At 41.7% G+C, this 16,704-nt stretch overlaps 1 protein-coding gene and 1 pseudogene across 1 annotated transcript in view; both read right to left on the bottom strand.

The window, feature by feature from the left end:
• The window catches only part of LAMA1 (laminin subunit alpha 1), a 160,694-nt gene that overhangs the window by 110,337 nt on the left and 33,653 nt on the right, over positions 1 to 16,704 (bottom strand). The gene's annotated exons all lie outside the window — the stretch shown is intronic.
• LOC111163080 (syntaxin-17 pseudogene) lies at positions 12,385 to 14,376 on the bottom strand (annotated as a pseudogene).

The raw sequence follows: 16,704 nt of genomic DNA, 5'->3' as shown, positions 1-16,704 counted from the left end.
TACCTGCTTCCAAGGCCATAATGAAACAGTGAATGGAGAATTGTTTTCTCTTACCCGATGGGAAAAACCTTTTCACAGGCAAAAGAGGTTTAGTTTTAACAGTCAAATTAAACTTTTAAAAAAGAGTTCAGTCTATTTGGTAAGTAACATTGCTCAGTTATCCCTATAAAAGTGGTGAATCTGTGCTCTGTCAGCGTTATCTCTTAGGACGTTATTAGACAATAAGATTCAAAATGATCGTTTGAGCTAACGTTTATTACTCAAGAATAAAGAAATAACTATTTACTAGAAGTCTAATTACTAAATGCAGCTATGACTCCCTTCTGGTTTTACAGAGTATGGATCACGGAATTAACTAATCAATTGATAATCGTGTGAAGTAGCAACAAACACTTGGCAGAACAAGAGAAGTTTGGGGCTTGGACGTTCACTTGGCACGTAGGATCTGTGGGATACACATTTTAGGTAAATCTCTTACGGGCAATGATCTTGAAATGTCATTTCTATTTGATTTTAGTGGCTGTTTTACTATTATTGCCTCGGTTTAGGACCAGTATACAAAATTAACAGACAAAAGGAAATAGCTTCATGAGTGAGAAGAGAAGTGTGGAATAAAATAGGTTTGTTTCTCTTTAAATTTGCTGCTGTCAATAGAAGTGCGGGATAAACACGTCAGAATCCAGTCTCTTTCCCCCCCTTTCTTTTCTTCTTGCTTTTTCCTTTTATTGAGGGCAGGAGGGACTGGCTACTTGTAATGGCAAATTTAGATCAAGTAGGTTTTTTTCCTTAAAATTCTTAAGCTTCGTGTCTCAGGAAATCAAGGAAGGCTCACTTCGGAAGCAAGCTCAGATTCTTCAGGTGGACCCTGAGGAAAAGCCAGGGTGAGAAAGATGATGAACAAGGAAGGAAGGGCAGAGAGACGGGCCCATCACAGAAGTACAGGGGAACCAGGACCCGTTTACCTGAAGGTGGGAAAGGGGTATTTAAAGCTCCTTCAGAAGGAGTTCTGTTTCTCAACAACTAGAAAAGTTACCTCAAAAAGAGCCCACGGGGCTGCCCTGGTGGCGCAGTGGTTGAGAGTCCGCCTGCCGATGCAGGGGACACGGGTTCGTGCCCCGGTCCGGGAAGATCCCACATGCCGCGGAGCGGCTGGGCCCGTGAGCCATGGCCGCTGAGCCTGCGTGTCCGGAGCCGGTGCTCCGCAGCGGGAGAGGCCACAACAGTGAGAGGCCCGCGTACCGCCAAAAAAAAAAAAAAAAAGAGCCCACGATAAGCTGTCCCATGGTCCATGAGCCACTAGTTCCGTCTCAGGATGCTAGGGGGATTATCTCAAAGGATACGTGTTGCGCTACATTAAGAATCAAAACTGGAAAGTAAGAGGCTGGTTTCCGTCCTTAGTCTCCATGGATCTCCCTGTAGAATTGCTCCCAAAGTTCAATTTCACCAAGGGTTCTGGGAAGATTTTGCTAGGTTTTGTGGGAGGTGAGTTGGAACGACTTCAAAAGCACAGCCAGGCAGGTCACCCAATGTCCTTTGTGGGGATCTTCACTGCTTTCCCCCACCTGTAGGTGCCGGGTGACAGCTGAGCCCCAAGAATGAGATAAACCCGCTGCAAAATGCAGTTACCGGCCATTCTAGGACCTGGGAAATGCAAAGAGCGGCTTTCCCATCCCCCGACTCCTGACCACCGGTCAGCCGGAGCCATCGGTTTTCACCCAGGAACATCTCAGTCTTTGAAATTACATTGGGCTTTTCCCCCAAATGCAGTGCAGTTTGTTCACATGGGAACAGAGGGGGCAGTAAATACCATTCCTTCCTTTCCCTCCTGAATGTGAAGGGGGCTTGGGAGTCCATCATGGAGATGGAAGGAAGTCAGCAACGTTCCAGGAAAAAGCAAAGCTGGAGGTGGCGGCCTCAACGGTGGCTGCAGAGGTCAGCCTGACACTCTGCCTCTGGTGGCACAGGCTGAGTGGACACACGCTTGGTGGCCTTGTCCTGTGGGTCAGGGACCTGGGCCTCCTGAGAACAGCCTGCCCGGAAGAGAGACAGATGGAGCCCCGGAGTGATGCGATGCGGTCAGCTCGTCTCCCAGTTAGAAAAATGACTGCCCCTCTCCTGGGGGGAGGGCAGGCAGCAGAGATGTTACTGTCAGAGAAGCTCGCCTTCCTCCCCCAACCAGGACACAGGACACTGGGACCAAGGATGCCCCTAACACCTTTTCACTGGAGATTCATTCAGTGAACACTGATTGAGCATCTGCTTTGGAACAGGACCGTGGCGGGTGCCACAAAGACAGCAGTGAAGTGAGGGACACGGTCAGGGTGGCCTGGATGCCCCGACAGGGAGACAGAGGTGGGCCAAGTCCCCCGGGAGAAGGACGGAAGGCGGCCAGGGTGTCTGGCGGGGGCCAGCCTAGTCTGGAGAAGGGGTGGTCAGGGAAGCCTTGCCTGGAAAGTGGGGGACACTGAGTAGGAGATGTCTAGGTAAAGAGAGGGAGGTCAGAGGGATGGAGAGTGGGACCCTGCGGGGCCAGAGCATGGAGTGTGGGACATGGCAGGAGGCCCAGTTGGCTTGAGTGTCGAGACGGGAGGGGACTGGACAGGGCAGGGCTCTCTGCGAAACGTTAAAACTTCTAGAGCATTCGAAGACCCTAAACCAGGGAGTTACCAGGTCACCAGGGATGAAAAGATTGGATGCCGGAACTGGATGCTGGTGCCGGGAAATCGTGAGAGCTGGTGGTGTTGACACAGTGAAGACCAAGACTAAAGTAGAGAAAAAAGCCAGCGGGTCTTAAAGAGTTTGCCAGAAGGTCCAGTGTGAGTGAGAAAGAAAACACGGAGGCCCAGCAGGGCTTTCCAGCTTTGGCCAGACCCCCTCTCCACCTCAGGAAGATGGGACAGGTCTCCCCGACATGGCCCCAAAGCCCACACTTTGCCCTTCTTCCCTCAGTCCCAGAGAATGTCTGGCTGAAAACATCTGAAAGCTTCTTTTCACATCCTCTCTTGGTCCTCACGTTGACCTATGGTGCCCGGCAGGTCCAGCAACGGTTAGCAGCAAACCGCCTGACAGCCCTCTTTTCATCCCTCATCGTGAGAAAACAGTTCAATTGCACCTCAGAAAGTAAAAGGGGCCCCTAATCATTAAGCCTCACAAATCCAACTGGCGACACCATCTAGAAAAGCTGTGCAAATCTGCACTTGACTAACTCCATTAAACATTAACCTGTGAGTTATACATTTACAGCCTCTAGACACAATAATTATGTGTTTCTTTCACTAAATCTAGCTGAATCGCTTATAGTTTTAGCCCTAGAGAGATTAGAAAGCATTTTTTGTTTTTGCAAGATTTCACTCAGTACATGGAACCTTGGTCTACATGCTATTTGAAGATTCTCATCTTTCTTTAGGTACCTCTAACTTCACTGAGCATCTATCATTCGTCAGGCATCAAGCTGACACATCATCACATTTAAAGCTTTTTTTAAAAAGGAATATCTAAACAAAGGTCTTATACAGGAAGGCTTTTGTTTATTTAAAAAAGTGCGGTGGGAAGCTAAGTGGCACAGCTGCATGGAAAACAAGATGGCGGTTCCTCAAGAAAGAAACTTAGAATTACCATGTGATCCAGCAATTCCACTCTGGGTATATACCTACAAGAACTGAAAGCAGGGACTCAACAACAGATATCTGGACAACAATGTCTATTGAAGCACTATTCACAGTAGCCAAAAGATGGAAACAAACCAGATGTCTACCATGGATAAATGGCTAAACAAACTCTGGGATACAAGGGAATATTATTCAGGTATGAAAGTTTGATACCTGCTACAACATAGATAAAGCTGGAGGACATTATGCTAAATGAAGTAAGCCAGACACAAAAGGACAAATACTGCATGATTCCACTTACATGAGTTACCTAGAATAGTCGAATTCATCGATACCCAAATAAGAATTGCGGAAAATGGGGGCGGGGGAGGGGAAGATGGGAAGGTACTGTTTAATGGGGACAGAGTTTCAGTATGAGATGATGGGAAAGTTCTAGAGAGGGATGGTGGCGATGACTGCACAACAATGTAAATGCACTTAGTGCCAGTAAATTGTACACCTAGAAATGGTTTAAATGGTAAATTTTATGTTATGTATATTTTACCACAAGAAAAAAAAAAGATGTGAAAATAAGGAGAGAAAAGTGAATGATACAAAGACTCAACTTTTTGTGGAAGATGGAGATTTCTAAATTGAACATGACGAGGGACCAACCCTGGAGAAGCCAACCGAGCCATCTGGAGGGCAAGCTAGCAGCTCAGAGGGGATGCGTGAAACCCTGTCTTTCCCATGACCCCATTTCTGTCAGTTTCTTACTAAGCTCTAGTGAGGCCTGATGACACGTCACAAAATACAAAACTGGAGCCCAAACTGTTAGGGTTTGAGAGTGAAAGGAGACCCCTGAGTGACGTGGCTGGAGACTCTCAGCTCAGAGGGCGGCATCTCCTCCTGGTGACGTTGACTAAGTGCCTGGCTGACCTCTGGGCAGCCCTATTCTTGGCCTGGCCCTGGAGTCTGGTACGGCATTGTAAATGATCCTAAATGGTGAGCATCTCAATGGAGGCCTAAGAAACAGTTATTTCACGGGCTTTCTTGTGCTTCTAGCACCTGAAGAACAAAGATAAATATCTTCTGATTGTATGCCATAAAATAGAGAAAACAAAATTTTAAATTATAAGACTGACAATTCTCACGGTCACTTAATTAGCGGGGAAAAGGTATTGGACACTATTAAAACAACACTAGATAGGTCACTTTATGATCTTACTTTTAGAAAGATGATTAAGAATAACTCAAATTTGATTTCAAAAACTATTATAGAGGGGGTATATGGAAACTCATTTTTTCTGTAAATTAAAACATCGCTATAAAATAAAGTCTGTTAATTTAAAAAGACACACAAAACAAAGGAACAGAACTATTTACACATGTTATAATAGTTATCAGTTATTCTAAGAAAGCTTAAACCCCTCCGGTTGGCTGCACAGAAGCTAATAAGTGGTTTTCAGGCTTCACCAAACTTCTCAGGTATGTGGGCTTAGACAGCTGTGGCATCCCAGCTAATTATCTGCAGGTTTTAAATTGATCTCGCAGTTTTCCCAGCCTTCATTTCCGGACCTTATGGGGCATGGAGGCCACCAAGCCAGGGCGAGCCAGTGCTCTCCAAGTACCTGTGCAGAAATTTCAAAGGAGAACAGACCTGAATGCACTGGCACAAGCAGGCCTAGTCTCTAGAGTTTCCACCTTTGTCATCACTTTGGCAGCCTCATCACCTCACCAAGGCCAATGCTTGCACAGTCAGACTTCCAGAATTACTCTCCACCCTCCTCCCAAAAAGGTAGTGATTGAACAGATCTTAAATTTCTTACAATCCAGAGAATTACAGAAGGAAATTTAATGTTGCCCAGGATTCAGGCTTAAAGTGATAAATCCAGCTGTGTTCTCTACACCCCACTGCATTATTCACAACGAATACTGTGAATATGGATCTACATGTTATTCCAATTTCTCACATTGTAAGTGTGAAATAACAACTAGAAAAACACTATAAAATGCACAATACAGATGTAAGGTATCACTATCAGATTTGTAATCACTTTCCCTAAGCGCCATAGTTATTCTGCTGACAACTGGCACCTCTCACGATGATGGTATCTGCAGTTCATTCCATTTTTTTCTCATTTGTTATGACCTGAAAATTCTGTCCTGCCTCTTACACTGATTTTCAAATACCTAAAACTGTCACCACCATTTGACAAAGCATTTGCCTCATCAGAGATAAATAATCCTGGCATAATTTACACATGTGAAGGTGATAAACAAGACCAAACAAATATTGTCTAAGCATCTGAACTCAGCCCAGTGCTCCCAAATACATGTTCAATACAGTGACCAAATGTAAATAAATGAATATATCTATATCTGAATGAATGAATGAGTGAATGAATGAATAAGTAAATTCCTTGCTATTCAATTAACAGAGAACAAAGAAAGAAAGAAAACCTTTTAGTCTCCATGCTGCTGAGAGGTTGTGAGACACACTCTTTCATTCACTGTTAGTGAGTATATAAATTGAGCAATATTTTTGAAAAAAAATAAAACAATAAAAATTAATTTTCAAAAATGTTCAAGCTCTTTTGGTTTGGTTTTGTTGTTGTTGTTGTTGTTGTTGAATGAGTGAATTTATTGCATGTTTCCTTATATAAGCACCACTTAGCAACATCATAAGCGAATTCAGTAAGCTTTACAGAATTTGTAGAAATTCTCACCATTGGGCCATTTTTTTGTGCTGACCCTTTCTAACACCAAGGGTTTTAACAATAAAATGGAAAACATCTTTAGGGGGTTAATTAATGAAACCTTGGTAAACATCTTTTTTAGTGATTAACCTTAATAAAAGACAATCTCAAGTACTTGAGAAATGTATGGATAACATGTACGTACTCTTGAGTAATTTCCTCAAATATTTATTAGTCAAGTTTCTCACAGGAGCTGGACGATGGTCCGTTCAAGTCTGGAGTATCTATGCTGCTAAATTAAAATCTTCATGCTTTGGCTATCCAATGCACAGATGACAAGACTGACGTTGTTTTGGAGGTTAAGAAATTGAATGTAATTTCCTCTGAGGGGACAAAAGATTTCTTCTCCTTAGGAGACAACTTTTAGACTTATTCAAGAGCTGAAACAAAACTCAGCTGACTAGTTTTGTAAAATGTAGTATTACAGAAATTGCTTTAGTCTGGAAAAAATGTAAACATAGTTTATTACCAGTTTGTACCTTCACCATAGAAAAGCCTTAAAATCATTCTTGTGGAATGTCTGATTTTCAGTGGCATTGTCAGATGGTTGGGTAGTGAGTCTGAAGAGACAAAGCTGGGGCCAGTATACGGAAGGCTGAACTTTATCAGGTATTCAACAGGATCTGCTGAAAACATTTCAGCAGAAAAATGAAAGACGGTTCTTCTGGCAGTGATGTGAGGAATGGCCTAAAGTTGGGGAAGATGAGGTAGCGGATGTGAGGTAATAAAGTCTTTTACTAGAGTGATGGCTACGAATATATTTAAGAAATGAATGCAACTAATATTCAAACAATTAACAAGACCCAGTAAGAGGCTAGATATAAAGAATGGAGAATGCCTGACTAGAATGGGAGAAAGCAGCAACCCCTGAGTAAAAGCTTACTATAAGAGACAAAGCCAAAAGTAGAACTCTGATCTCCTGATTCCCCATCCAATTCTCTTTCCACTGTAGCTGTTGACTGATTTGGAATGTTAAAGCTGGTCTGAAAGACCACAAGCTTCAGTAGGCAACCTGATATGGCATAACAAAAACTCAGTTAAATTACTTTGAGGATTTTTTTTTCTTAGACCATGGTTATAATTCTAGCTTTTGTGCTAACTAGCTTTAATCTTGGGCAAATCATTTGCCTTTGACACCTCTTCTGTTTTTATATGAATTTATTTCTTTTGTTAATATTGCACAGACGTTTTTCTTGTCTCCCACAATAAATAATTTCTTTGAGGGCAGTAATATGGACTATAGGTGGATCTTCTACCATTGATTGTTTATCATACCTAAGAAGTGGCTCTGTGAAATGGTGTCAAATTAATGAATATAAATAGTTGGGAACATCTTGTTAGAAACAACACGAAATGTTAATAAAAACACAAACAGGGCTTCCCTGGTGGCGCAGTGGTTGAGAGTCCGCCTGCCGATGCAGGGGACACGGGTTCGTGCCCCGGTCCGGGAAGATCCCACATGTCGCGGAGCGGCTGGGCCCGTGAGCCATGGCCGCTGAGCCTGCGCGTCCGGAGCCTGTGCTCCGCAATGGGAGAGGCCACAGCAGTGAGAGGCCCGTGTACCGCAAAAAAAAAAAAAAAACCCCAAAACCCCACACAAACAGAACCTGATCTGTTCACATTAATTTAGGCTAGTGGGGAAGCTTCCCTACCTTTTATTAGGCCTCTGACTACTTAAAAAGAGTTTCTAGCATTCATAAGTACCTGATAGCCACTGCCATGTTATACTTTATTAGGAGAAGAAAATGTCCCATTTCACAGGAGAACCATTTCCCCACACTCTTCTTCATCCTTCCTCCCAAAGATTTCATGTGGCAGCAACGAAGGGCAAGGGGCACCCTGAAAACGACCTTTCCATTTTTAAGTTAACACAAAGAATGGCCTGGTTTGGCTTCTGTGACTTTCACTGGAGAAAAATGTTGTACACTATATACGTAAGTTTCCTCAGCTTCTTGTGATTGATAGAAAACGCCAGTATTCAGTCCTTACTCCTGTGCAAACTACTTTAGGGCACTTACAGGCAGGCAGGCGGCCCACAGAGGAAGGCTTTTGGATTCGCAGAACTCTCCCTATACAGCACTCGGCGTCAGTATAACCTGAAAGTTCTCACCCCAGGAACTCTGGCCAGCACACCCTTTTCTGGGGCTTCTTAGGTTATTGGCTCCAGCATAGGTGGGTAGGAGAGCTAAATCAGCAGAAGAAAAGCAAAAACTGAGGAAGGAAGAGAGGAGAGGTCATAAGAACAAGGGAGCAGAGTCTGTGACTAATAAACACTGAGATGGCTTTTTTATGTGATTTGTAAAATGTCTTTAGAGGCAATTCCAAAAGAAAAGTTTCAGAAATAGTCTAAGTAATACCAGCATCACTACAATAAGTGCATGGCCTCCCAAGGGTACCATTTTAAAGGATAATCATTTGATTCTATGAGTTATATGATTGTTTTAAAAAATATTAGAGTTTATTTTAAAATTCAATATAAAAAGCACTGCTTAAGTGATGGCTGTGACCCACAAATATAAGGAAATTTGTAGGATGTGTGGGTGGGATGGAAACGCTATTAATTTTATAGTCTAAGGACTAAATTCAGCGCTATGTACTTCTGCACTGGCCACCATTAAAAACCGAGGCTGCTGGACATTTGATGAGGAAACACAAGATCTTAAGAAAAGTGCAAATGAACGGCATGTGTAATTTCAAAGCAAGCCTGCCTTACAGAATATATGGGTGTTTGGGTGAAGCGGAGTGAATAGCCCGTCTCAATTTTAATATACAGAAGCAACAAGTATGAGAGTAACAGAAGTTTTTGTAGCTCAACAGACCTAGTTTACATCCTGGCTTCACCTTTTTGTAGTTGAATAACCCTCTGCAAATCATTTAGCTTCTCTGAGGCCCAGTGTCCTTACCTGTAAAATGTCTAGTGAAGGGCCTGGCAAACAGAAAATATTCCATAAATAACAGTTCCTCTGTAAGGGTGGGTTTTTTTTTTTTCAAACTAAGGGTCAAAACCCTTTGGTAGATTATGAAATCAATTTAGTAGGTTACAACTAGCATATTTTAAAAACTGAAACAATAAAAAACATCAGAGTGCACTGCACATAATGGTAAGTATTGTTCCATAATGCATATGCTGAGTTTTGATATAAATGCATTTTTTTACTGTGGATTACAACCAAAAAGTTTCAAAGTCTCTGTTCTACAGAGAAATTCTCAGATTATTATATTAAAAAGGCTTTAGGAGTGCTGCCTTTATCCAAATGATACTCTGTAAATTTTAAGAACTTAATCAAAGTGTTCCTTACCTTCTAACTTGTTGCAGTAAAAATAAGACATGAATCATAGAGAAGATAAATTTAATCTGCTACTGTAGGGCTTTAAATTCAATTTTAAGATTGGTTTCTGTGTTATACTGACTAATTTATACTTCTAAACACTTTATAGTTTATACGTATATCATTTATAGTTGATTAAACACATCTAGAAATTTCTACAAAAAGTTGGCTATTAGCTTCTATTATGGGAAAATTAGATACGATTTCTAAGTAATTTTAAATTATAAAACTTTTAAAAAGGATTGCAACTTGCCTAAGCATGAAGACTGCTAGAGTAATATTCCCATCCTGATGAGTAGTAAAACTCAAAGGCCTCTATGAGCACATACAGTGATGTCCCACACTGGCTCAGTAAAAAGGAGAGCTCCCAAAACAAACTGTGAGGGTCAATAACAGGCCTCTTTTCTCCTTCAGGTCTTGATGTAGAACCAGCCTGACAGTAGAATGAGTCCCTAGTGCTGTTAAGATGGTGAGCTAGGCAATTTTAGGTTGGCAGGATAGGAATTTTAGGTTGGCTGAAGGGTAGAATACTAGAAATTACAGGATTCAATGATACAGCTGAATCTTGATATAACTGTATCTTAAATTTATAATTTTAGCTGACCAGGCCAGATTGGCTATTATTAGAACCTATGCGACTGAAGTTTAGGAATCTTGTTTTAAATTAGCGCCCTGGGCAATTCTGATCCTCATTCTGGTTTGAACGCCCTGTGTTAAAGGGACAGCAAGGATCCAAAAATATAAAAAGATGGAGTTCAAAAGTATTTATCCCAACCTTACAGGTATCCAATGTCAAATACTGGATCAGACTCTGACACTCAAAGTACTTCCTTCTTGGTATTATATTAAAGATATGAGTCAGCAGGTAGAAATACTTGATGTTTTCCAGTTATTTAAGAATAAGAAATGGTATGTTACTTCATTGGAATTCACTGGTGAGAAGCAAAAAGTATGAATGAGAAAGGTCTCTTTAGATTAGACATAGAAGTAAAAGGTAGCAATCAATAAAAGTTATTAAGAGTAAACTCAGCAAGAGAGAAGTGATAAATCATTCAACAGCTTGATGAATCCATTTGGCTCCTGAGCAGAGATCTCATACCTTTTGTGGTGTAGGTGCCCTTTCCTCTGTCCTCAGAAAAGAATAAAGAATAAGGCAAAAGGTGGTTCCTTCCTATTTCAAATGAGTTGAGAGTACAGGGTAAGTCAGCCTATAATCTTAAGTTCTTTTTTCCTAAATTTAAAACTTTTCTGCTATTTGACATAGACATTGGGTTGGGCTGAGCCATGCTTGCTGTCAATGTCAAGCGTTGAGATTAGCACCACAAATCCTCCACCAGGACTGAGTCTTGGCATCAGGCTTTGTCCATCATCAACCTTGAATGTGAGAAAAGGCAAGCATGAATGCCATTCTTGGGAAGAAACAGCAGCTGTGCAAGGTGAAAGAAATCACAGGAGACAGCAAAGCCTGGGGAAAAGGATGGTAGTAACAGAAGTGAGGTAGAAAGCTAGTCCTTAGCTCCTCCAACTGTCAGCTGAAGAGACTTAGGGTCAAACACTCCCTGCACGGCAAGTACATGAGTCCCCTGAAATTGTAAGGTGCCCCAAGAAATGACCTGGTGTTCCCCCCTTGCTTATTTTTTAGCTCAAACTCTAACAACGTTGAAAGTATTTGGAGACTGACACCTCTCTTTCTCTCACTTTCTTTTTTACCTAGAGGTTACAGTAGAGGATGAAGAGATGGCAGCCAATACCAAAAAAACCCAAAACAACAACAACAACAAACAAACAAAAAAACCAAAACAGATTATGAGAAAAGTCTGCATTACACATGGGTAGGATTCACCCCATAAGTCAAAGAACTTTTCAAAATTACAAGGGAGGGAAGGCAGAGGGGACTAGATATTTGAGTTGTTAAGAGGCAGGCTGTTAAAGTCCCCCACTATTATTGCGTTACTGTCGATTTCCTCTTTTATAGCTGTTAGCAGTTGCCTTGTGTATTGAGGTGCTCCTATGTTGGGTGCATATATATTTATAATTGTTGTATCTTCTTCTTGGATTGATCCCTTGATCATTATGTAGTGTCCTTCCTTGTCTCTTGTAACATTCTTTAAAGTCTATTTTATCTGATATGAGTATTGCTACTCCAGCTTTCTTTTGATTTCCATTTGCATGGAATATCTTTTTCCATCCCCTCACTTTCAGTCTCTATGTGTCCCTAGGTCTGAAGTGGGTCTCTTGTAGACAGCATATATATGGGTCTTGTTTTTGTATCCATTCAGCGAGCCTGTGTCTTTTGGTTGGAGCTGTATAAAAAAATAAATAAAATAAAATTCAAAAATTAAAAAAAGAGGCTGACAAAGCAAGCTTAGTGACTGGCCTTATAAGTCTACCACTTGACACTCTGTGTTCTTTATTTACAGAGAGGCAGAAAAAAGAGTTCAGAGAAGAGGCCAGTGTCACAACTTAAGATATCTGAAAGAGAAGTCGGGCCTTTCTTTCCATTTTCTTACACTATTTGTTTCCCTCACTTGAAACTATTGTTAGACCAAATTGCAATAGGGTTCACCAAATGGACTCCATTATGCAATTCAATTGTGCCCCTTGCTAGCTCCTGATTTCCCTATTTGATACAAAAAGCTACTGAACTTCCATTCTTTTCTCTGCTAAAATGCCTAAAAAATCTATATTTAGGAGATAAAGAAGCATATTTACAATATGCTTAGCCTTGGAGTCTCCATGTCAGAGTTATGGAAGAAACTATTCTGAAAACTGTCCTTCCGTAACCCAACATGTTCACACGTCACAAGTCCTTATCAAAGTTATGGGTTGGGTTTTCACATTTCCAAGTAAAAAGTCTGCTCCCTGGCAGTCCTTAAACTTTACGTGACAAACACTGTACACCCTCAGCCCAGGCTTCTCAGTATCTAACATCCCCATTAACACCCCAGCAAACAACAAAATATATGCACTTATCACAGTTCAATCCCACTTGAGCGTTGACGGCCACTATTTTGATATAATCATGTTCATGTTCCAAAAGCTGATGAGTGTCCAACAGCAGCAAAGGATAGACATGTTGGCACCAATAATACTGAAGTTTTTTTTTAACTGCATTTTTTGTCAGTTTGGCTGGGAAGATTTGGACAGCTGGAAGTGAGCTTCTGCATCACTTTCTGTTTCTTTCTTTGTAACAATTTTCCACCTGTGAAGCCCACCACCCCACCACCAAGCGCAGCTACAATTCCTGCCACTCTGAAGCCTGCAAGGAGGCCAGTTGGGCCCCCACCATTCCTCCGATGAGAGCACCTGCCACAGGCAGAGCTGCCAGCTTGTATTTTGCAGCCTTCCCCAAGTTTTTGGTTCCCTCTTCAACACTCACAGCAGCACTGTTGATATGGTCTTCGACGCTGTCAATCTTCTCCTGCTGAGAATTCACTAGGAGAGAGAAATCAGTGACCAGTTGGCTAAGTTCAATTAAGTTCGCTTCTAAGGTTTCCCATGATTCTGCAGCATTTTGATCTCGAGGAATTTCAGGCAACACATATATCTGAGTCATATTCTGAGGATTAGCTTCATCTTCAGTAGCGTGAAATGTTCCACCAACAGCCATGGATCTGGTCAGAGAAGGCTGTAATAAGGTTCCTTCGTCATTAAATTGTTTCTTACGTTCTTCTACAGATTCTAGATGGAGTTGAAGAAATTCTGCTGTGGCTGCTGATGCTTCTTCTTTAACAGGATCTATCGATCTCTTCAGAAGTCCTAGGTCATCCCCTTGGACTTTCAAACAAAGCTTCTCCATTTCTCAGATACTGGAGTGGAGTTGCTGAACTCTACGTCCTGCATTGATGTGCTCTTCATGCATCTTGTCCCAGATTCTGCGCCTCTGATACTTCTCAATATTTAGCTGGTGCTTTCTTAACCTCTCCAGGTCTGTTGGGATTACCATCTTAGTAAATTTCTGAAGAGCTGGTTCAAGACGGCGTAATTTCACTTTTTCTTCATCTTCAGACATCCTAAAAAAAAACGCTGTGTCTCTTCTACTTGCAACAACTACCTCCTCCACTCATGTAGAATAACCCGATGCCCTGCTTCCTGCGGGGCGACCCTCCCGCGCGCGGGGCTGGCACCCAGCCCACATTGCGGCCAGGGCCTTAGGCCCCCGAGGCGGCCTCTCGCGATCCTGTTTAAGCTCTTTGACCCAGAAATCCCATTTCCTGGAATCTACGCTAAAACATAATCAGCACTGCAGCCGTAAAACTATTCAGATGTTTGTTGCAGCGTAATTTATAAAATTACAATCACCTTAAATGTTCAACAGTGTGAGCAGGTTAAACAAATCTCTGTATACCCAGATGATGACATTATTCTGCCATTAAAAATTGTTACAGAAATTCAGATGCCAGCCATGAAGAAGAAATGGGTACTGCCTGGCCCTCTGGCAATAAACAACTAGAAACTGGACAAAGGGTTTTCTACTGAAGCCACTTTCTAGGCTGGTGTGTCAATGTCTTACGAAGTTAAATGTGCACACGTCCATTGGCCAAGCAATTTCACTCCTTAAGAAATAAAAACATATGTCCAGAAAGACTTTTATAGAATGTTCACTGCAGCTTTATTTACAATAGACAAAACTGTAGCAACTAGTAGACTAAAAAGTTCTGGAGAGCTAATGCACAATCTCGTGATTACAGTCAACAATACTGGATTATAAACGTCAGAGTTGGAATTATTTTCAATACAGAGAAAGAAATGATAATTATGTGATGTGATAAAGGTGTTAGCTAACACTGCTGTAGTAATCATATTGCAACATATAAACCTATCAAACCAACGTGTTTTGTACCTCAAACCTACACAACGTTATATTCTATTATATCTAAATAGATGAATAAAACAGAATAAAATAGGCACTGACAGAAGAAATTATAATAACCCAAACACCCTAACAAGAGGATGGATAAACAAAGTGTGGTATATTCACGGAGTGAAACATTGCTCAGAAATAAAGGAACAAACCACTAAAAGCAACAATGGGGGAATCTCGCAGACATAATGCCAAGAGAAAGAAGACAGACACAAGAAAGACAGGTCGTGTGATTGCATTTATATGACGTTATGTAACAGGCAAAGCCAATCTAAGTGAAAAAATATTCAGAACAGTGGTTCCTCTGGCCAGCGGGTGTCGGGGAGGGGAGCTGGTGAACGGAACGGGATGGACACAGGGGAACATTCTGGGTGATGGAAATGCTCTACATCTTGATGGCGGTGAGGCTTATACATGTGACTGTATTTGTCAAAGTGCATCCAACTATACCCTTAAGATGTGTGCACATCACTGCATGTAAATTGTATCTCAATAGAAAGAAAAAATGAATGACAACTGTTATGATCACACTGGATGAACTATTTTGGCTCCACAAACAGGCCTTTTCTATGATGCTCTCTCCCAGGTACCTTTCCTCCACCTGGTCCTACATTCGGGTCGTTTCTCTGATGCTCTGAGCTGCCCTTTCTATATGTGCCCCATACCTGCTCAGCTCCCCTGACCCCCATATCAGCCAGCAGAAGTGATCGGCTTACCTGCCTCTTTCCCCAGCTAGCCCAGAAGCCCCTGAGGACCACAGTCAGCCTTAAGCAACAACTGAAGTACAGTGATGATACCAACATTTATATGGAACCTACGGTTTGTTGAATACTTTCCCTGGATGTCGCTACTGTCTTGTTCATCAAGGAATCCTGAGACCCCTGCCATCAATAAGCAGACGTTACGAATTATTAAATATAGACAATGCGCTCAGATATGCTGGAACGGATCAGAAGATAATTCCTGGGTGTTAGGATCACAAGGGAGTTTTTTTAACAATTCTTTTCTCATGTTAAAAAATTTCTGCTTCTGTATCATAATAAAGGAAGTTCTATATAGAGAAAAGTTCCACTGAAGACATAAGAAGCACATGAGTTATTCTGAGGTATAGCAGAGGTATTCAGGAGCTGCTTTGTTTTTTTACTTTGTTACAGCTTTCTTTTTAAAGATGAAGATGTTAGATGTTCCAATTTGAATACACTGCTAAGTAAAAAGCAGAAATAAAAAAAAAAAGCAAACACTAGAATGGATTCCAAAACGTATTTTTCAAAGAAAAATTTTTTCAGAAACTAAAACATCTTTTTTTTTAGCTTTACTATAACAGGAAGAAATAATTCCAGAACAGACCTCCCTTTCTTTCCATAAATATACAAAAAGCTTTATTTTGAAGCCAAAACAGTTGGAGATATGAAAAGTATATTTTGACAGAGTCCTGCAAAACTCTCTTCGCTCATTTCCCAGAACCCTCCCAAGGCTGATCTAAGAAGCCCTGTAGAGCAAGCAACACTGTAACAGTATGGCCAACACTCTGCCATTCAAAACAGAAAAGAAAGAAGGGGGAAGGTTTGGTAAACTAAGTTGTGCTAACTGGAAAAATGGTTATGCTTGACTGTTTGGCAGACCACCGTTCATGACAGACAAAGGATAAAGCTTAAAAATAAATCTTGCCAGGAAAGGAAGCTCCACATATGGCCTCAATTATTTTCATGTATTCAGCTCACTAGTCACTAACATTGAACAATTTAAGGTACAATATCTGTATTGCCACTTGGTCCTATAGCTCTTTACATCACCTGAAGATAAAGGTATAGCCCCTAAAAGATAAGCTATGGGAGACCAGCAGAGAGAAGCCTCTTTTCAGATGTGTGAGGAGGCAGTGGGGGGGTTCAGATGTGTCTCAAAGTCTTTACCCCACGTCCTGTGGCAGGGTGGGGTTGCCTCATGTTTTCTCCACTTGAATCTTTCCCCACTTCAGAGACTGGAAGGTCCAAAGAGCACAGAGGAAGATGCTGTGTGACACTGAGGCCAGGTCTTAAAGGGATGCAACTTCTGCCTCTTTCTCTGGAACACCTGTGCTGGAGCCCTGAACTGTCCTATTCGCAATGCTGCCTTAGGGCTGCCATGCTGTGAGGAAGCCCCTAGCCCACAAGGAGAGTCCACACAGA

This window comes from Delphinapterus leucas, chromosome 14 (genome assembly GCF_059928025.1).
Source record: "Delphinapterus leucas isolate spDelLeu-1000000601 "Yukka" chromosome 14, BTC_Dleu_Yukka2, whole genome shotgun sequence".
Classification (NCBI taxonomy): Eukaryota; Metazoa; Chordata; class Mammalia; order Artiodactyla; family Monodontidae; genus Delphinapterus; species Delphinapterus leucas.
The sequence above is the reverse complement of the archived record's forward strand: the minus strand, read 5'-3'. Positions and strand labels throughout refer to the sequence as shown.